The sequence below is a fragment of the Harpia harpyja genome, chromosome 18 (assembly GCF_026419915.1).
Source record: "Harpia harpyja isolate bHarHar1 chromosome 18, bHarHar1 primary haplotype, whole genome shotgun sequence".
NCBI classification, from domain to species: Eukaryota; Metazoa; Chordata; class Aves; order Accipitriformes; family Accipitridae; genus Harpia; species Harpia harpyja.
Genome location: NC_068957.1, coordinates 8,044,320 through 8,067,198, shown reverse-complemented (window position 1 = coordinate 8,067,198; position 22,879 = coordinate 8,044,320). Strand labels below are relative to the sequence as shown.

The window sequence follows — 22,879 nt, the reverse complement described above, 5'->3', positions numbered from 1 at the left end:
GGACTTGCGGTGACATAAGGCTCAATCCTGCATTTCTGACAGATTTCCAGGTCTCCCTGTGATGTTAAAAGGTATTGGAGCTGCATAAGAAATGCAGGATCAAGGGAGCGCTGGCTTTGCCTTTAGGATCTCAAGTCCCATTATACACAACTAAGTCTGAGACAGAGTCCATACCATGGGCTCAGCCTTACTGTCATGCAATAAAAGCATCACCAGACTATTTGTGCTGATCACTCACCTGTTTTCCCAAGCCCTTTTTGTCTTCAATCTCTGTTCTCTGAAAGAAAAAAGAGAAACATGCCTCTAAAGACTGGTGGGAAAGAATCACAGCTGTGAACTACAAGCGAGCAACATTTCCACTATGCACACAATGTACCTATGCAGCAGTTGTTCCATGTTTCTGCCTTTTGCTATGAAAAACAGAAAACAGATCAGCATCCAAGGTGCTTGTTTGAAGTGTTGGACGTCCAGCATGGCAGGGACTTGGACATGAACCTGCCACCTTCTAGCCAAGCGCCACAGGTTCACCAGCTGCTTAGAGATGGACTTAGCTCTCTTCCAGAACCATGCTGTGGTTCTGAATAATCTGCTCCACCAAATGCCTGTAAGAGACCTTAAGACCTATGCATTTGTCCAAAGCAGGCCATCAGATCCAGAACATGGTGCCCAACTCCCAAACTCCTTCCACTGGAAGTGGGGATGACACCGACTGCTTTGCTGTGACCCTTTGGAATATTAGAGCTGCTCATCATTACAGAGACTCATCCCCAGATCAAATCAAAACGACTCAAGGGTGGCATTTCTTCAGCATCAGCTACCATTACTGAACCTAAGAAATCTTTTAATAAGAAGCAAAGCCCCATTGTGTCAGGTGCTGTTCAAATACAGGGGACAGCATCTGCAGAGGAAAGTCAACAATCTCAGCAGATGAAGCAGACAAGAGCCACAAGGAGAAATAACAGCATAAAGGTGAGTAACATCCTTAGGGTTGCAGTAGGGAAGCTGAATACAGAACCCAGGTGTCCTGGCTCCCAGCCCTGCGCTTACAGCACCACATCACTCCACCAGGCACACAGATGCTGCAGTTTTAAGCCTATCAGTCTTCATGTCAGGTGTTACCTCAACTAACATGAAGTAAAGCTGCCATGGTAACTTCTCCCGAATTTCTCTACTTTTTTTGGCTTTGCCAGTCTTGTTAGAAAGCAGTCCACAAACACTGGTGCATTGGGACCTTTCTGTTTGCTCCTTTTCTCAGACCTTTTGCCTCATCTTGTTTTACTGCATACAAACAAACCTCATCCAATTACAGGTGAATATAAACGCACACACATAGCAGTTTTAGAGGGTGTTACACATCCCCCATCACTCCCAGCCTTGGGCTATCCATCAAGGATCATGCTAGATTGTTTCACACTCAGATAATTTAATTTAGTTCAAAACTGTCCTCACAGCAAAACATGACTTTGAAAAAACAGTCAGCACGCTGTTTTCAGGAAGCTTACCCGAAGTAAATTCTACTTCCAGGCTGCTCCCAAAAGTCTCTCTTGACTCTGACAGCCAGCTGTGCATAAGAGGAAACCAGCATCCAGAGAACACGGCTAAAATCGGAGAGGAAAGTTAAGATGAAAAACAGCAGGAAAAAGAGATTAGTTTAACATCCTAGTCTTCAAAGGCACTACTGAGTTACAGGAGGTCTATAAACGCTCTTAGATGCTCTCTGAGAGAATAGGTCCCTGGGAGGTTAGGGAGAGGAAGAAAACCTGATGAAAGATCAGCAAAATGGAGGAGGGCTGTAATTTCACCTAAAAGAGGCGCTCTGAATTTGATGGAGCTGCTGGGGCAGACACTACCACCCATCAGAACTTTTCTTCTTCCCTGCGGAGAACAAGCAGATTTGTAAAAGCTCCACAATCTTCAAAAATTGTCTCCTAATAAGGCACAACAATATCTGCTGCACAGCCAAGAAAGCAAGAGTTAAGGCTGTCACAGTAACCTCCTTCTGAGATGTTATGGTAGGGATTTTTCACAGGAGCTTGAAAGAGGAAGGGGCCCAAATCACACAGATAAAAAGCAACGGGAACTGAGTGCCTCACAGCTCCCAGCTTTCCTTGAGGGAGGAATCCAATTAGCCATCCATAACAGGTTCATCTGGCCTCAGTCTCTGAAGAGCCCCAGCCAACTATGTCTTGGCCTGAATCCTGCAAGGACTCTCCTGGTGGAGGCAGCAGCTGAGGGTGCTCTGAAATCTGCATGAATTTTTCTTCTGCGCCAGACTTTGCAAGCTTGGACTGCAACGTTATATTCCTTCAAAAAATGGACACAGCCCAAACTCTCAGGTAGGGGTATGGCACAGGGCCACCACTAAAAGAGGCCTGTATTTCTTCAGTACTTTAGGGTCTTTAGAAAGACCATGATTAACTTATGACCAGACACAAGACTCACCAAAGGCTCAGCTTCTTCCTTTCTTCACTGGCTACTGTATGGCTGACCCTTTAAGCAGGATCTTAATGAACTACAGAAACTCATTCCATCCCTCTTTCTCTAGAAATTTGCTATACAATAAAATAAGTAGAAATCCAATTTAATTAACTCTTCTTCCCACCCTACTATTGCTTCTTTCTCACTCTTTTCTCAATTCTTTTTATTTTAATTAAGCATGTCTGATGTAGAAAATGAGGATGAGGCTGGCAGAGAGGGACTGTGATGAAAACATGCTCAGGTGACAGGGAAGCTCTCTGAGACTCTTCCACACTCCACTAGAAGGCAAAAATTCAATGCAGACACCTACATGTTTCATGTATTCCCAGGCTGAGACCTGCAGAGTACAAACTGCCTCCCCACTGGCCTTGTGGAGGTGAGATGCCACAGGGACTACTTACACTGACTTGGCCCCACTTGAATTCTCCTTATCAAAGAAGACCTGTAACTGACCCTAATGCCTGAGCTCTACAGAAGAGCAAACAGCTGAAGACTTAACCTGGCACATAATATTCCATAACATTCATTTATCCCTCACTCTGCGTGTCGATCTTAACGCAGCAACTCAGGCAAGAAGGGTTTATTTCAGGTGTATTTAGTGGTCTATGAAGACCTCCTACGATCACACTATACTTTATACGTGGGCAAGAGGGAGGTAATACTCCAGAAAGAGTGGGAACAAGATGCAAGATCGGGACTTAAGCAGTGACAATAAAAGCTAAATGAGGTAAATGTGCCAGTGCAAAGAACATTTGCTTTACTCCAAGGCTGCAGTTCGGTACCTTCACAGCAGCACTGCATTAAGTTATTGTGGCCAACATCAAAACAAATTAAAACACAATTTTTTCTGACAAAATACTATTACCATGCTTCACTACACAAAGACCCAACTGTACATCCCCTAGACCTCTCCATACTCAAGAGGTCTGGATATAAATGAGGGCTTACGGTGAAGCCCCACACATCTACACAGGCACCATCATTTGAAGAAGTGATTCTCTGTTTTGATATTCTAACAAATGTTCTTCCCCTAAAGTGCAGGAAAGACACATGGTGAGGAACTTGTATAGAGCATATGGTGCTGAAATAGCAAGCTGATAAGTCTTTAACAGCTTTTGACAGTGGTAAAAGATCAATTATTGCACCATAAATATTAAAAAGTTCCTCCAGCCTTTTGCTGGAACGAATGTATATTTAAACATCAGTGTTTCCCTTTAATAGCAGCCAATTTGCCTCAGAATCTGAAAGTTATGCAGCCTCACAAAGTTAAATTAAATGCTCGATTGCTGTATGTTTACATCTCCAGCTGCTAAAGAACAGGCCTAGCATTTGCAGCACAAACTCGTGAAGCCACTGAAGCTGCAGGCAACCTGAAAATGGCCCTTGACCCTTTGTTAAAACTAAAGGGTAAAATGGGATTGCCATTGCTTTCCCTTCCCTCCCTGTTTACATGGGTGTACAACAAAAATAACCAAAGATGCCCCTGGAGAGTATTAGGTAAGAGGGGCCGATCTCCCAGATTGACTACTGTGCCAGCAGAGATGCATAAGTGTAATGGGTTTTATTCTCTGAATTTCTTGGCCCATGAGCTTTCTGCCTTGGATTAATATACATATGTGCATATATATATGTGTGTATATACATATGTGTGTGTGTGTGTGCATATACAGACTCACACTCTTACTAGCCTTAATTTTAATCATGAAGCCAATTGGCAGCCCCCTTTCAACAGTTCTCTGTGGAAAGTCACTGAGGCTAAACAATGATGATATAGGTTTGCTGCTAAAATTAATACTATACATGGCATTTTTATGGAGATTTGATGACAGAACCACATGTAATGACCCTGGGGTCCAGTTCAAAGCAGCACTAAATGGAAATTGACACTGAGCTGCACAACTTGGGTTTGGATCCAGAGCTAAACTGTCCTATTATGGTTCTGAAATTATTCATATGGATCCACTGTTATTACTTAAGGGCAACACACTCCAGTAGCACATCAACTTCTTGCTCTGGAAAGCTTCCCATCTAAGGCAAGGTATCTTACCATGCTTTGGGCTTTAAAAAAGTGCCTGTCTCTGCTGACTGCTGTAGGTAAGGATGTTAAAAACTGTATGCATTATTTATACCAGTGGGATCATACAGGGATAGCAGTGAAGGTCAAAGCTCTTTTGTGCACCAATGGACAGGCACTCACTTGCTGTGTGAACAGACAAAACCAACAGAGAGAGGGAAAAGGATACAAAGGGTAATGAATTCATAAGTCCCGGCACAGCACTGCTGAAAACCACAGTGGAGTTTCCTTGCTCCCAGGCCAGTGCATCGCCTGCCAGGCCAAATCACTGCTCTGCTTCTCACACGTTTCAATACCTACCCATATTTGACCCTATATGATCCAGGTTCCCAACGTGGCCTGAGGGTGTGGCCAACCCTACACGCAGCAAATCACCTCATGCACAGGTATTGTTTTCGGTGGAACAATTCTATCCACATTAGTGCTCTATATACGGCCATAAAAGCGCTATAGTTTAATCAAAGCCAAGTAGGCCAACTAAAAATATTGTATTAAGAATAAAGAAAAAAAGCTTAGGTCAAATCCAGCATGGAACGGTGTGAAATCGCACCAAAAATGCCATGTGTGTCACTGACTCATACCTCTCCCACATGGGAATCGCCTACTTTCCTCTCTTGACTGTTCTAGCTGGAAAGACACACCTTGTCTTCAGGTCTTGTCCCCTCTCCCTTTTCCACCCATACCTTCCCACTTTACACTAACTGAAGTTCTTCAGCCCACCTCATTTTCTGCCACATCCAAGGTGCAGTGCTCAGGGTGGTGGCCATTGTCAATTGGCTGGATTGTCTTATCTTGGATGAATAAATCTAGCTTCCCCTTTTCTCTGTGCTGTTTTGAGTACAGATCATTAGATAGCACAAGCACAATAGCTGTTGTTGGCCTTTGCATCTTACCACCTAATGGCAGTCTTGTCCAGCAGTCTTAAGTGTTCTCCTTTCTTAGCAATTGTACTTATCTTGGTGGGAAACGCCACTCTGAAGTTAGATCTATCTGCTCCTAAGCATCCTTAGCTCTGCAGCCTTCTGTTCTTACCTTCAGGTCAGACCGGAGCCAAGGTTCAGTTATGTTCTAGCAGACTGCAATGATAACAATTTATACTATTTTTTAATATCTTCAGCCAAACCTGCTGGGGAAATTAACCTGCAGGGCAAAGTCAGAGAGCACATGGTTAAAGGCAGAACTACAGCAATCACTAGCAGGTGGTAAGCTAAACAAAAAAAGAACTTATGAAGAAAATTTAAAAATCATAATGGTGCCCTTGGGAATACAGTGGCATGAAAAAGCAGAGCTTACATCCTCCTTCCACATCCAACACGTTGTCTAAACCATTTGCATTAAATGACCCCTTCATTGCACAAGGGGCAATGCATGCCAGAAAGGACACCATCTGACTGATGGGCAGGTCAGCAAAAGAGAACAGAATGAAGCCAGCGATTGTCAACCTGCTCCAGCCTGCGATGACCTTCTCCATGAAGGGGCTACTCACAGCTGGTTAGGGCTCAGCCAACCCAAAGATGAGAAGGGTGTTTGTAGCCAGCCTTCAGCAAATGATTGCTTGCAGCAACTATGGTGAGGTATAGAAGAAGCCCTCCCCTAGTTACCAAACAAAGCAAGAAACTGAATAACGTAGGGAAGGAAGAAGAGAGAATTCCCCAACCACGTTCAGAACAGTGAGAGAGGCAGTCTGGAGGCAGGTAGCGAACATGGTATCTGTGAAGCTGCCTGGGACCACGCCCGGCTGAGCCTAAGTCTATTATCAGAGACCCTTAAGACGAATTCTCATTTCTTCAAAACTAGGCACTTTTTCCCCTTCTGTAACATTTGTGTCATTTTAAAAAATGTTTATGCTTGTCTAACTCTGGGTAATTTATTTCCGCAATTTGGCTCTGCCTCAGTCCTAAGGGTATTTTTTTGTTTGTTTGGGATTTTTAAAGAGGATTTTGGGCTCACAAAACATCTCAGATTGACAACTCAAGGAAATAAAAGCTCCCATTGAGCAGAGTGCCTGTGTCAGCCATGACAAGGCAAGTACCCTGCACCGTCTTGCCTCTGCTTCTCAAGGTGAGCCACAACATCCAGCAGAACAGCAGGCCATGCTGTTTTCTGGTGTAGCAGACTACCGCTTCGCTAGCGTGAGCCAGGTCTACAAAGCGGATAACAGTGCCAAGGAAACCAAATGGAGACCAGTCACTATGAACTGACATCCCAACCAGCAGACGTGCTAACTGGCAACTGTGATCCCAAAAACCCAGAGGTGGAAAACATCTCACAAGTTTTGATGTCAATCAGACAGATCCTGTGTCGATTAATCACTTGCTATAATCTATTAGCAACACAGATTAAACCTCGATTAAACCCTCCTTCACAGTTAGCCACAATACAGTGGGAAGGGAACAGAAGAGCTCACAGAGTGGCACAGATTCAGGGCTCAGGGCTTACAAAGCACTGGAGTCCCAGTTTTAATGGATTACAGGAATTTACCAAACATCAAACTCGACAGACAAAACAGACCACAGACTTATTAATTATGAATACTCTTTAGTCGGTGTTAACCAACAGGTTTGATAAGATTAGCCAAAAAGGAGAGAGAAAGACAACATCAGTTCAGGAACAATATTTCTTCGTTGTCCAAACGTTAACCTCCATTGAGTTTTATACCTTAATACTCTCATTCTATTTCATATCACTTCACACTGCTATATTTTTCTTTTATGTTCATTTTCTTTACCATTTTGGATACCTTCCAACTATTCGGGCTCACTATTAAACACTTCTGTCTGCACTGTATGTGTTTTTATTGCTAAAGCTGAGGAAATAGCAGGTATCTCTAACTGTGCAGAACGCAAAGCGTCCCCCCTACCCAGTGTCCCTGTTGGGGCTGGGGCCCAGGCCTGGGAAACTGATGGAAAGAGCCAAGGAAATTCTTCCAGAAGGTAGGCAGACATAAGGGAAGAATTTTTTATTCAGGACATTCCCAGTGTACCTAAAGAAAGTAACTGCAGGACCTGATGGAAAACATGTGCTTTGAAACTTACTTTAAAGCTAGAACCATCTTCAGACCAATTTCAGAGCAAAGAATCACAGCATTCAACAAAAAGCCCCTCCTAGTGGGCCATCATCTTTTAAAACAGCATAGCATAGGGAGGGGAGCAACTTCTCAGACGGATGAGCCACAAGAACAAGGTCAATACCTTAAACCCTACCCAGAGAACTCTAGACAAGTAACACAGCTCATGGGCCATTAGTGTTGCATCAACCCAGCAGCACTGTTACCTGTTCAGGTACTAATCCAGGTTAGATACCTGTCGTAACTCAGGACCTGGATGCAAAGCAGCAGCAGGCTGATCAGCGCAAGCCCAAAGACACTTGAGTGTCTCAAGAGCCCCCACTCACAAGAGGAACAAAGCACATACATCTTCAAATGAAAACAAGATCTGGGGTGGATTTTGTTGGTTTTCTTGGTTGTTTTGGGGTTGTTTTTTTTTAAGGCTGACTCCAGCAAAAGTATGCCCACTATAGCATTTAGAAGGGCAGAGGCCTCACTAATGCAGTGCCACGCTGTTACTTGCTTCAGTTTCTGGACTAACTGAGGCTGCAGACCAAAAAGTGAATGCAGCAGCAGCATCTCCAATGAATGAAAATACAAATGATAGCAAGGAGCATATCCAAGGACATGGCTGCAAATTCCCGCACAGATCGAGCAACACCTGCTTAGCAAGAGCTACAACAACTCCACACAGCAAATTGTCATGTCCTATGGCAAGCGTCCATCTTTCATGGCAGGGCAGAGAGAAATCTTGCCATTTCTAGTCTTTTCCCCAGCCTCCCAACAACATTGCAGGATTATCTACATGAAGCTCCAGCCAACTAGCTCTTACACTTTGCACACTGCCAACCTCTGGCGTTGGTTCAAACAAAGAGGAAACAGAGGTGAAGTAATCAGTCTTCTAGTGACTCTAAAACTGTTCTGTGCAGCTATGTAACTTCCTAGAAATACTCAGTGCTGAAACCGTTGGAAGGGTTTTTTTGTTGAAAAACACTACTTTGATCATTTAGGTAATTTCAATTGTGGCATAACTACCAACTTTAGCAAATTGGAAAAAAATAGACAAATCCCACTTTTTATTTGGAAAAAATTCCCTGTTTCATATAATTTACAGTACTCACAAAGTTATCACTGCCAGAATATGAGGTGTCATATTATAGTAAAGGAAATATTTTGATTTCACACCTTAAATCATTAGCAGCAATTTTGAAACACCTTATCAAGATAACAGTGTCTCCTCCTGGGAAAAGACTGACAATTAGTGAAGCATTAACAGTGACTATTACTAATGTGCCAGGCAACATTGTCTAACAAATAACAAAATGAAAAAGGAAAACAGAATAATGTGCAAAATACTATTTTATACCTCCTTTTCAATTATTTTTTTAGTGATGAGTTAGTGCCTTTGGCATACACTGCAGGCCAGGCAGTTGATGGTGTATGGTGGCAGTTGGGGATGGGTAGCATGACTTGAGGTTGGCAGTGGAATCCTTCAGTAACTTATGAGAATTAAAGTCAACCTGCCATTATCTGCCAACGTGTGAACAGTTTCCTTGCTTTTTGTCATTGGCAGGGATGTCTTTCATTAAAGATTGAAGCTCATAATTTTTAGATTCCAAACCACCCAGGCAATGTAATTAACATTGCATGAGCCAAAAGTAATCAAGCACCACTTTAGGATGTTTTCTGGGTGTTTTTGTTGTTCTGGGGTTTTGTTTGTTGTTTGTTTGGGGTTTTTTTAAAATAAGCTGTGCAAGCATGTCCAGGAAAGTAAGAAATCAATTGATCTCTGCCTTGAACAAGTCAGGTGAAGTGCAGCACCTCTCTGTTCAGACATTTCAGTCTCAACTGCAGGGCTACAGTTCCTGACCCTCCCTTTAGCTCCAGTTGCAATATGCGCCAGACTGCACGTTTCAGATGGGCACAAGTGGAGATGATAATGTCATGGAAATCAGACTTTGCAGGTCACCTAACAAGGTCAGGGCAACACCTACATTAATGAAAGCAGAACTGTTTGTACTACAACCCTTAACTCTTACAGGAATCTAAAATGTCGGTGGAAACATCCAAGCAAATAATACAAAGCAGAGAAGATGGACCTAAGGCTGAGACGAGAAGGGATTTCAAGGAAAAAGGTCCACAGGAAAGAAATTTTCCCAAAATTAGAGCAGGTTTGAAAGCAATACTAATACTAATCCTAGAAATGGCACACAGCAAGGTAGACAGAAACTTCCCATAGAAACCAGTTTCACCCAAAATACTACCAATGAAGTCGAAATACATTTGTCAAAACAGGTTTGACTGACTTTGGACAACCCAAAAAGAAGATCTAGCGATTAAAGCTAGGCTGCAATTAAGTGCAGAGGTACGAAGAACCTGTTCAGCGTAGTCGTGGCCACAGAAACCAAGGACCGTGGCAAGGCAAGATGACACTGAGTGTGTATGCAGAGGATGGGCCTACGTTCAGGAAACCAGAACTCCTTACCACAAAAAGGGGTCCTGAATGACAAATGGGCAAGACCAGAGCCAACCTGAGTAAACTAGGGGAGGAAGGGTAGCAGGGGAGGAGACGGAGCAGGGCAGCCTCAGCCAGCAGTGGCACTGCCTTGACACGTGCCTGGCTGACACCGAGGAGCCCGTGGGGCCCACGGCTCAGAGCATGTTGCACGGAACAAGCCCCAGATCATCAGACCCCCAACTACTCCTGCCTGTCTCATGGCTTCTGTCAGCAGTGGTGATACCGCAAAAGAGAAATGCATTTTGCCCAAAAGCAGTGTGGGCCAAGGGGAGTAAATTTACAATGACATATTTCAGCATTTCCAAAATGATATTTTGCCAGGATATCCAGTTCACAAGAAGTGTCAAAATATTTGGTAGCAGTCTCATTCAAACTGACACAAAATATAATTAAAAAAAAAAGTTGTTTTACAACATGGAAAAATCTGCCTTTTGGCCAGCTCTAACTGATAGCCCAGTGTCAGCTCAAAAAAACTAGGCATGTGTTACTTCCTTCAGTTTTTCCCTTATTACATTGCACAGCTGTAAGAACAAGGGGGTAGCTTGCCTGTTAGATTTCATCTGGCTAATATGAATCTGTCCCCCATTTTCAATCAGCAGAATTAGCAGTCAATCGGTCAGGTTCTTTCCCAGCATCACCGCAGAAAATGCAAAAGGTTCGCATTTATTTTATAGTTTTACAGCAGCTAGGATACCTTTAGAAATTTATGTCTTGCTTTCATGCTTTACAGCACTCCTTGAAACATTAGTAATATCATCTAGGCAGGAGCAATAAAATGCCAGGACCCTTTACCACATGCAACTCTGTCTGACACCAAATCAAGTTTCTCAGGTGAACTACAGATTGAAGAAAGAAGTAGTGTGAGGAGCGGAATCCAATTCATCTCAGTTATACTCATGCCACTGATGTCAATATATTACATCCCTACCAGGCTAAACCAAGTGTTTCTTCTGAAAGATGCAAGAGTAGAAGTATGGCTTTGGATCTGAAACTAGACTGACACAGGGCTCTGCATCTATTTTTAATGTTACATAGTCTTATACTTTCTAACTCTGGATCAGCCTTTTTTTAAAAATAATAATTTCTATCTTTTCTGTTCAAAGCCATCTAAAAGAAGATTTAATAAGACTGTGGGAAATGTGTATAAAGGAGGAATAACAGATTGATTTTAATCCTACTATTAGTCAATTAAGAGATTCTAGATTAAAGGCTGCAGATAACCTAACAGTCTTTTCAGTCTCTTTCTCCAATTCCCCAGATCTTGTGGGAGAATTAAATGTGAACTGCAGCCACAGTCTGGTGATCACACTAGTTATTAATTTTCCAGACACTGTTGAAAAGAAACATTTACTTCAGCAGACTTTACTTCTGTGGACCTCTGTGCACCAAGTTGCACCAAGAAAAGACCTTCTCCTCACTCAACCTAAGACACTTCATGTCGTTCTGACAATACTAAGACCACTTAATATGAACATACTTTGTAGCCTCTGACATGCTGTCAAAGAAGGGGAAAATACTTTACTGCAATTGAGAATTGAATTCATAGTATATTAAAACAAACAAGAATTAAATCAAACCACCATCAGAAGAACGAGTTACATAAAATGCCTAACAGACAGAACTCAAACATATACTCGGAGTGCTGTTTGAATGCCGTGACGTACATGCCAATCTCCAGCCTTCAGGATGGACCAGCAGCAAAATATTTACCACGTTGCCCCTCTTGAAGATTGTTGCTTGATGCCAAACAGAACTTTAAGTCTTTTCCCTGTTATGCTGTCCTTGACAGCTGTCAGGTCCAAAAGGACACACTGGTCAAAGCATTTTGTCCTTAGCTCACACTGCCACTTACTGCCTAGTGCTGTTCAGTTACTTGCTCTTGTAAACCCTTCTTCATTCTCAAAAGTTAAATCACTTCTTCCTTAACCCATAGAAGTCCAGGGGGACCAGAGCTCAGTGTGCCTCCAAACAAATACATTTATTAAGTCATACATTACTTCATTAACACCTAGGTTACAAACTACTGGTTATCTATACCAAAAACCTCATGGAAAGGGGGCCCCAGCCTTCCAGGAATGGTGCCTTCCAGATACTGAAATGACAACTTTATAATGCAGAATGAGGTCTGAAACACAAAAAATCCTGTCCGTAAGAGGCTCTGCCGTGCCCTAGCTGTAGGGCTGATGAACAGATCCAACACGTTGCATGCGTTGTGAGGCCAACCACAGGTCCCTGGCTCCAGGGAGGTGTGTTTTAGCATTTAGTAAGGTTCACAACTGCACATTCTCCCCCAACCCAGAATATCTGACCAAAAGCCTGCCTTTCACATGTCCAACTGCCAGTGTCCCCTGTCACACTGATCAAGTGATAATGAGCAACAGCACTTGGTTGTTGATGGAGGCATGTTCCAGGTGGGCTATGGTGTGCCCATCCCTTACATGGCTACACATCATACCACACATGCAGCACAGGGTAGAGGATGTTAGCGTTTAGGAAGAGATATGGGCTGCCATATAAGCATACCCCACTACGTGATTAACTGCAGCCACCAGGCAGGCTCCGCAGCACATTTTCCCCCCTGAACAGGCTGTGAGCTGGCCCCACAGGCTGCCTTCTGGCCAAGCCTTTCTGCAAACTGAGAAGCTCACCCAAAAGTGAATACTTCTGATGCTCGGGGCAAGGACTGACAAGGCAGACTACTCCCAAGAGACTTCACTTTGAACTCATGCATATCTAGGAATTATGTTTTGCCCCCTCTCTGTGCAGTGGAGATTGAGAGATCACAGTCAGCATGCATTGCTTTTTAGAGATCATCAGTGACAATGATTTATGCTTTAATAGCGAATTCCCTGTGAGTGCTTAATAATACAGATTAAGCCCTAATAAATGTGTTTCCTGCAGGTTTAAGTGACTAACTCTATGATCTATTAGACTTGTCTTATAATACATACAATTTTTCTTGGTAACTGTGGAAATTTCTAAAGAATTGGCAGCATCTGTGCCTGAAGTATTAAAGAAATCTATTTTTTACCGGAGGAATTTTGTACAAATTAATTCCAGCCTTGGATGTAAAATGCTAAAATTCATATTCTCTGTGAATATCTGTTAGAAATATTCAGAACAAACACTTATAATCATTAAGAAAATTAAACTGTTAAATACTCCTCAAACATTATAACGAATCATGTCAAGCCACAGTTTTATATTTTATTTTCTAGCTACTTTGTCTGTTTCAGCTATACATTCACAGTACATAATATATTCTGTATTATTCCTCCCAGTTCCTAATACTTTTATGTGTTGATCACTAAAGGGAAAGTTTTAGCATACAGCTGCTTTTAGTTAACATCTGTCAGAAACCCAAAAGATTAATGAATCTGGTGCTGAGTAGCAGATCCAAACTTCACATAGCTCTACTAATGTTTTGATCAGTCTGGAGCAAAAGGGTATTTAAGAATCTCACTGACAGCTAGAGGGAGGGAAATAATCACTTTGAATGAAAAATCCAAATTCACTCAACTGGTAATGAAATTGCACTGAATATTGATTCAGGGCTCTAATAAGCTCAGAAGTTCAAAGCAAGCACTGGAAGGCAAATATTCTCTCCTTTTCCTTCAGACAAATCTGTAGTAGTACCACAAGGTAGGATTTCACTTCGTTCTAAATATATAGGATTATAAAAGAGTTTTGAAAGCAGTCCTGCAATCTCTCCTTCTCCCCCCACCCCCTGCATTTTTAAGCTGACAAATTTAACAACAACTAAATTTCAACTGAGAGCAACACTTTAAAGTGATTTACATCTAAATGAATAGGTTACTGTCTCCCTTTGGTTTTCAGAAATTATGCAATTGCCTTTTTTTTTCACTAAACCAGACTAATCTGAGATTAATGTTCAGCTAAAGCTCATCCTTCATTCCTCCCAACCATGCCAGAGACATTAATGACAATGTTAGGAGTCGGCTTTGCAGAGGATTTCAGACACCACAGCACAGGAGGAGAGTTACTCATGAGCAGTAGAAAGGGAAGTCTTCATATTTTTGTAAATCACTTACCGAATTGTCTTTCCCCAGCAGATGGAGGGACAGGCTACACTAAGAAAGGGAAGGAAGAAAGTCTTTTGGTGAGAGTTTTGCCTAAGTAAGGAGTTGCACATATGACATAATTATCAGAGCAGGGTTTCTAGTGGTTTGCTTTCCGGGCTGTAACTCACAAGAGATGAGAGAGCACAATGCCTCTATCTGCATTAACTCTGGAGTCTTCCTGGTGGCAGCAAGGAGACTGCCCCTCCATCTGCTCAGACAACTGCCATTTGTTGTGTGCAGCCTCACATTCTGCATGCTGGATAACCCGAGAGAATGCCATGCCCTTAAAACTGAACTGACCACCTATTTAGCAGTGCTGCCAACGGGGAATTGCATGGGACTGGGTCTGTGGAGGTCAAGGCTGTAACCTTGGCTATGTTGGTGACCAGGAAAAGCATCTTGCTGTTTGACATTTTAATTGTCTACCTGTAAAGTAGGCACGAAGTCCATTGCAAAGTGCGGATGAAAACACTAGGCACTACCTTGGAGTCTTCAACTGCAGTTAAGTGCCACGTTGACAGCTCACAGACTGATTTCAGGCTGCCTGTGCTCCTCTCCCCGACTCCCTGGTCATCATACAGGGGGGACTCCATGCTGCTTTAGATCTGCTGCTTTTTTAGTAGTGTGCATTTCGAGCCACCACTGCTTGAAGTCCAATTATCCTTACCTTTTACCAAACACCCACTCCCATCCCTCCAGCCTCAGATGTGACAGATACGAGCCTCGGCCACCCCATCCTCCCCAGAAGGCACACACGTCTCTCTTCATACCACCCAGAAGTTGCCACTCTTCCTGAAGAGCAGGGCACTTGCTCTCTCCTCTTTGAGACTCCATCTCTACATACAAATCCCTCATCCTGCCCTGTCTGTTAGGGTGATGACCTGCCAGTACTCAGATCAGCTGCCCCAACTCTGAAGTCTAAAATACTATTCAGCAAGGAAGAGCCTCGAGGCAGGGTGTGAGGAGCACAGATACCACTTTGTAAGCAACAAAGCATGATGGAGCTCTTCATATCATTCAGGTCTCTGGCCATTAGGTGTAAAATAAATAAGAGCAACAATGCATGCCTCTAGCACCCTCTTTTCCTCCCACTTTCATGCTCTGTGAGGCTGTCTGCATCCATCATCCAACCAGAAAGTCAGTGTCCTGGAAAAGATGAGCTGGGGATTGAAGCGCATGGTGACACCTTCCCTGATGACACTGAATGCGTGTCTCAGAATGAAGCCTCAGAAATGACTTCTCAGAATATACCAGGTAATTGACAGGCAATTTAAAGCTTTTGCCCCTGTATCTTCCTTACTCTGGTGTAAAAGCTCTATGTGCTAACAATTGCTTCATTATTCTCTCTCACAATGAAAAAAACCCTAAAGATTTCAAAGGGAAAACAAGTCCTCTTGTTACAGCTCTGCCCAATCCAGCCAGGTGTGACAAGGCCAGTATTTCAGCAGATCATCTGAGCATTGCAGAATTGCTGACTGTTGTCAGAATGCCTTTTTCTCCATTCTGCCTCCCTTTCTCTCCTGCGGTAAAAAGTCTGATTGTTTTCAATTGGCAAAATACTAAAACCTGCAGCTCCATCTCTATGGGAGACTATGGCTGTCATTAGATGGTCTTTGATCTTCAGGAGAGAGAGAGGAGAGCAGAAAATATCTGGACTTATGTGCTTGTCATTAGAGCATCATTGTTGCATATTACCAAAAAGGAGGTCAGATTGGCTCTATTATTCTCTTCAGTTGAAATTCAGAAAACAAAATCCACACTAAGTGTGAATAAATGCTCCTTCTTTTGTTCTTTAAGGGACTGAACACATACACAGAAACGCATGTTCTTAACCTAGATCTCTCAAAGAACGTCCTTCATACACCTCGAGGTAATGACCCTGACAGGTGATCACTTCCAATTTTCCCATATCTGAACATCATATTGATCACTTCCTGGTGTACAAGTGCAGATCTGTATCCATATCTACACACACCTCAAAAAAAAGGGAGAAGAAAGCACACATGATAGAGCAGCAGCAAGATTTCATTGGTATGCACTCAGAAGAGTCACATTATTTATAGGCAGCAGACCTGAGTGGATTCTCAGGAAATGTTTACAACATGCAACACCCTCATGTATTCTGCATTTGCATCCATGTTGGGAAGAAGTCGCAGGCATGATGCGTCATACCAGTGCAGACAACCATGTCCCATGAACATTCCCTTGCAGGGTTAAATTTACTAATACAGATAGAGACACTGTGGAGGGGCCACTGGCACCAGTGGAGTTGGAAGAAGGAAGCAGTAACCGGGTGAACTGCTGCACCACTACAACTGTGAAATGTCAGCAGCTCTGCCCAGAATAAAAGTTAGCAGAGGATCTGGGCTTGGGAGCAGCAAGTGCATCTCAGAGTGCAGCTAAACATCGTTCACATGGATAAAAAGGGCTGTGTCTTCCTCTCCACCAAGTTTTTATATGACAACCAATCTGATTCCAAAAGCGCTCAAAACTCCATGACGAGCACATAGACCAGAGCCTCTTCAGGAAAGTTTTGTTATTTGCTGCTCAGAGCTGGCCAGATGTTCTTTGCAAAACATCTATTTAAACTCTGCCTAGCTGTTGCAGGACTATTAGGTTTCATGGTCACCAAGCTCATTCATGTGTGTCTGGTAGGCACGTTGGCTACTTCGCTGTCTGTGTGCAGAGCTGGGTGCTTTAACAAAGCATTCAACTATGAAAAAAAATCCAACTATTTCTTACTAGACCACAATCAGCAGAAAGATCGGCAGTAGATGGTTAAAGATCCTCTGTCCCAAAGGATTTGGCCAATGTTTGTGACTGGGCTGGAGAGGGGGAAGCACTTTCCCACCATGGCATCCTTACTGTCTGGGAAGCTTTAGAGTTGACATGCGTGTCCCACTCCTGCTACCTTCTGTCCTCTCCTGGTAGTCATCACGTTTCACACTGCAGACTTCAAACAGACCCTGGTGATGCAGTGCAGTCACACCTTTAAATCCAGGAAGCATCAGGCTTGCCTCTGGCTGCCAGCATCTCCCTCTCTGCACAGCATGACACACCTTGCAGACCAGCACATGGTTCCCAATATGTCTATTGTTATAAGTCACAGCCCTTTGTGCATCAAGGATGTCACAGGATAGAGCAAGTGAGGAGACTATTGAATTATGTTTTATGTCATGCACCGAAACAGGATATTAATTATTGTAGAAGACACAGCAGGGACTGAAATAAAGGACTGAAAGGGACAGTTGGGTTATTGTGACCCATTCCCTGCTGCTACCGGTACCTTGTCACATCTCTTTCTTCATTTGAACAAGCTCTGTCTCAAGAGTAATCAGACTCTGGGAGGGCTGAGATATTTTTTGGGTGCATTGGCCCAAATACACCAATACTGCGTAGCACTGCCACGGCAAATTGACATCTATGGATGTGCCTTGTACCTGGTAAACAGCAAGGCACAGAGCATGCTGCCAACTGCATATGCTTTCTCCATATAGATCAATATAGTCATTGGGAAAAATACTTGCCAACTCCCTGGATGCAGCATGAATATCAGGGTGAAAATGAGAGGGAAGCACTACCCACATAAACCAGGCAGAAAGCATCCCCTTACATGTCTGTTAACAGAGGAAAAAAAAAAAAAAATCTTAGTGCTAGGACTATCACAGGTTAAACCCTACATGCACATTGGACAATGACTGTATCTTCAAGAGTTAGATGTTGTTTGGACAAATACAGACCTTGCTTCGTCATGTCTGCTTTACTCTTTCTCACAGTCTAGTTAGCTTCAGGATCCAGCCTCAGGCTTGAACTTCACAATCAGCAATTTCCAGTCTAAGTATCCTAGTAAACATTATGGCGCATGGAGCTTAGAGGAAGAAAAGGCATGTGTGGGCAGAGCCCAGGAACCAAACAATCCTGAAACTCAGTCTCAGCTCAGATTCATTTTCAGATTTTCCTTTACAATGTCTCATCTGCTATATATTATGAGGGGTAGAGGAATCAATTTATATAAGGTCCAGGGTATGGATTAACTGCCCTTGATGATAGGCAGCATCTGGCATTTAAAGAACAGTAACTCCACCTATATATTTGTAAAGCCCTGATTGAAAGGATACTATCTGAAACAAAAACTAAGCCATGGTGTAACAGTTGGGCATAGGAGCCAGAGATGTCTGTCATTACCACAGCAGGGGTTTTTTAATTTTAACTTCTTGAACATTTCATTCTTTGTTCCTGCCTTGCTTGAGACAACCACTTTCCTCTCTGTTTGTCCATCTGCAATTTTGCAGAGAAAGAAAAACGATGAGCAGCTTTTCTTCATCACATACTTCACATGAAACTAACTTCTCTGAATTCTCCTAGCACATACAATGTCCCTGCTGCTGCAAGATAAAATGTGTCACTGCTCCATCTGCTACTCATTTGCTGATGAGTCTGTATGGCAACATGCTGCTAAGCAGAATATTCCAAAAAAGAAGAAACTGTGCAGCCCAACAGATCTGGCTTCAACAGAGCTAGGGCCAGGTCTCATTAATCATTTTGCTGTGCTGCTTACAGTACCTGGTGGAACATTAGGACTGCATCCCCAGTTCAGTATTTCATGGTACCATCATACACTAGTTAGACAACTCCTCATTTGGTGCAGGAATGGAGAAACAGAGACAGCAGGAGGTGCTCAGTGCTAAATGATTCCTTATTTCAGTACTGCTCTGATATTCGTAAGCAAAAGTCCTTAATTTTGGGGCAAGGAGTGATGACAATCCAGGTGCAGAATGTACCCAGTTGTCACCCTCCTCCGTACTGCGTTAAAGCTATATCAGAAGATGCTGAAATTGTAAGACGCACAGTACTGAGGCATTGCCAGCTACTTTGGATTCCTGCCCAGTGCCTGCTTACCAAGGGGAAGTCTTACCCCACGTCTTGGAGGAACAAACTGCCCCTCAGCATCAGCCACGGGGCAAAATTCAGAGGAACATGGCAAGAGATGTGCAACCTCTGGCCACTCTCAGCGGAGGCTTCCCACCATGCACAGAGATTGTGCAGGAGACTAGATGGATCAACCACTCTTCTAGCAACAGCCAGGGAAATCTCCTGGGGACCAGCTCTGCACCAGAGGAGAAATGATTGCTCTCTTCTCTGGGCTTGCCCTGCTGGGGGCTTATTCACTAATGGAGGTAGGTATACCTAAAGAAGCTGGGGTGTCCCATCACCTCCCAGTCAGGTACACAGGCCCCATTAACATCACCTGGCATGTGAAACATCTCACATCGCCCTAAATGTCCTGCACTGAAATCAGCCCCATCAATGTCCCATTGGCTCAGATTAAAAAAAATGACTACGACACCTGCATCTCCTCCCCTCTCCCCCCCTGTTCAGCACCAGGGAGGTGCAGGGTCCTGCCCTCCTCTGGCAGCCCAGCTCACTGCCCAGCAGTCCTCTTACTCCATCCTCCTTGTCCTCACCACAGCACCCCTCACCCTCACAGCCCCACCACCCCTGGGTGTCCTGAGATGTCTGAACCTACAGAGCCCTTACTCAGACCCAAGCAGTGTAGGAAAATCTCCTTCTCCTCAGAGGGCAGATTGGAGAAGCAAAATAAATAGTTTCTTCCATTCAGGTCATTCAAGTCTGACTGACTCTCCAGCCAGCTGCATCCCAGTAAAGACTGCTCCATTACTTAGGGCCTGGGGAGGCCTCTGGTATCCCAGGAACTCTTAACCTGTTTTTCCCCACAGAGGCAGCAGTACACCCAGGACTGTGTCCTCTTTATATCAAATTAACTGGAAGCCACACATTTGAAAAAGTTTCCTAATAGCCATGTCTGTTTAAGTATATTTTTAAGATTTAAAAACAAAAAAGTCAATCTCTAAAACATAAATGTTATGCTATTTTTCAAAATAATTGAGGGGAGGAAATGATGATTATTTGCATTTCATTTTTCAGACCAGCTGCAATCAAAGAAATGCCTGATCTCTATTGAATTACAGTCTGCCTTTGAACTCTTAATGTACAGCTCTTTCCTGTACTTTACATAAATAATGTTGTTATAGTACATGCCCAGTCACAAAGGATACACAGACAGACAGATACAAGCAAAGCGAAGAATCTGAAAGCAAGGTGATAAGATTTTCAAGGCAGAAACACATTTTTCTACTTATCGTTGCCTAAGGATAACACTATTTGGAGCACAAAGACATGCAGCTCCTCATGTTTGATGAAAAGGCTACTAAAAAAGAAGAGAAGAAGAAATTATGACATTTCCCCCCACTCTTTCTGATTTGAGTCAGAGGAGAAACCAAACATGCCTAAAGGGGAAGCAAGGCAGCTGCCTTAAGATACTTTCTGAAATTCAAGCTTTTGCTGAACAACTATGTGGTAAAGTTATAGTCCAGGTTGAAGTTGATAACACAGGATCCTTAAATTTAAAAAGTCAGCTTTCTAAGACACCTGGGTAAAGAAAAGCCCTAAAGGGGAATTGTCAAAGAGAAGCTATTACAGTATACTACAATATCATTACAAACGTGACGATCTGACAAAGGCAAACATCCCTCACCAATAGAGAAGTGTGAATAACTGATCTTTTTAGATCAGTAGTTCAGCTGGGAAGAGAAAAAATACTTCAGGTAGACCTGAAGCAATTTGTTAAAAAAAAATATATATATATATTTTAATATATTTTTACATATATATAAATGTGTGTGTATATATATTCAATAAATGGTAACAATTTGTTTTGGCTTGAACTACTCATTTCAAGCCCAAATGATTTTGTTTCACTTTGCAGTATTTCAAATAACAGCAAAAGTAGAAGTTGCCAGCTGCATGCTATCACAAAACCAGCAAGACATCATATCTGCTAATTCAGCTAGGGAAAGAAAAATCTAGAAAGAAATGAAAAATCTGGAGACATACCTTTTTCTACCCAGCTCAGAACAGGGTTTCAAATCTGTTTATCAGGATAGTTTTTAAGCACCAAGATCTCTCCGGACCAACTCAGTTCTGTTGAAATTGGTCCATTTTGTAACCAACACTAGAAATTATTCCTCAAGTCTGCAACATTATCAGAACTTCCCAGCTTGAAAATTCTCTTTAGTTAAATTTAACTTGATTCAAAGCAAAATACCTATGTATAAATCCCAGGCTTTTGAAACGGCCCCACTGCTGTCACTATCCATGGAGTTACTGCAGGACAAACAAAGGAATCTCCATCTTGATCCAGAATCAGGACCACAAGCCTGTTTTGCAGGGCCTTGCCATCCCAAAAGCGACCTTGGCCACAGCTGGAAATTTAGCTATACCCTCCAGTGAGGAGTGATACCATAAAGTTAGTCTCCTTATCCTAGATCTCATGACTGCCTCACTGTGCTGCTTCCAGCTCTTCTGCAGTCATACTGTGATTTAATGAGCTCCTCCAAGGCAGCAAAAATCTGGCAGCAACTGCCTGAAAACTCCAAGACCCCATAACAAGGCAGGAGATAAGGCTAACCCTAGTACATTGGATGAACCAGGGCAAACAAATAAAGCTGCTCTGCAACTCCAAATTGCTCATTACCAAGATGCAAAGGAGAGCAAATTTGGATGGCTGTAAGCAGAAATCTCTTGTTACTATTCCTCCAAGCAATCACCCTTAGTCTTACTCGTGGGCAGCAATTACCACACCATCCTCACCCCCTGTGACACTCCCCTGGGAACTCATGTACTAACCATGCTTTCAGCCACTTCTTAAAAACTGCAGATGGCAGCGAATTTTGTTGGCTGGCCACTTAGTGTTTTTTTACAGAGAAGGGAGATTTTGTAAAAGGAAGTCTTTCAAAAGTAGAAATGAAGGGTGTTTATAAAAATAACCAGAATCCTTCCCCAAGGCGTTCTGAATAAGACATTCCCAACAGCCCTAAGGTTCAATGTAAGCAATGCAAGGGTCAATGAAGCATTGAAAAGGCACACCCCTCTCCATAATTAAAGGGTAACTTCATTTCTGACGACTTCAGTAGACTGACAGCGAGTACGTGATTAACTCAATATCCAGAGAACTACACACACTCATAATATCCCAGAAGAATCAAGCGCTGACAAGGTGGAATGAAGGTGAAGGAACTTCAACCCACTGTTGAAAGGATGGAAAAGTTACTGACAATTGGAAGCAGAGTTATACAGTGAGAAAAGTTGGGCAACAGTAAAATCAGTGATAATACTAACTTGCCAGTAGATCTAAAAGCATTTTAGGTTGGGCATGTGTTCTTGCACCAGCTAGTGAACACCTTGGTCAGTGTACTGTTTCCCCCACATTCAGCATGTGCTATTGGTTTCTTCTCCCCATCCTCAACCACGAATAATTTCTGGAGAAAAGCCTAATCAGTCTCTGCTGTCTTTCAAAACCCAGTGTCAGCTACAGACATCTCAATGGTTGGGATTTATAGCAAAGAAACACCTCACAAAGAACAAGATGGGCTTCTAAGGAATAAGGCAGAGATGCTGTGCTTTAGTTCAACAGATTTTTTGAGAACCCTATACAACATACAGTAGCCCCAGCACGAATCGGAGGCCAGCTGCATGGGTTACTACTGCTATCAGGAGCCAGGCATAAATTTGGGAGACCTCTCTAAAAAAATACTGGTGAACAGCTGTTTTCACTCTGGAAGTTAGTGGTGGGGTCCTTTTGTACTCAACTGATGAGCAAT

General features: G+C 43.0%; 1 long non-coding RNA gene across 1 annotated transcript in view; it reads right to left on the bottom strand.

Moving 5' to 3' along the window:
- Nucleotides 1-238: 238 nt before the first annotated feature.
- The window catches only part of LOC128153974 (uncharacterized), a 34,944-nt gene continuing 12,303 nt past the window's right edge, over nt 239-22,879 (bottom strand). Inside the window, exons 2-4 of the long non-coding RNA XR_008239177.1 lie at nt 5,585-5,692; nt 1,503-1,598; nt 239-277 (exon numbers count right to left, since the gene is read on the bottom strand). This is a non-coding gene — a long non-coding RNA (uncharacterized LOC128153974). The remainder of the gene's footprint in view (nt 278-1,502; nt 1,599-5,584; nt 5,693-22,879) is intronic.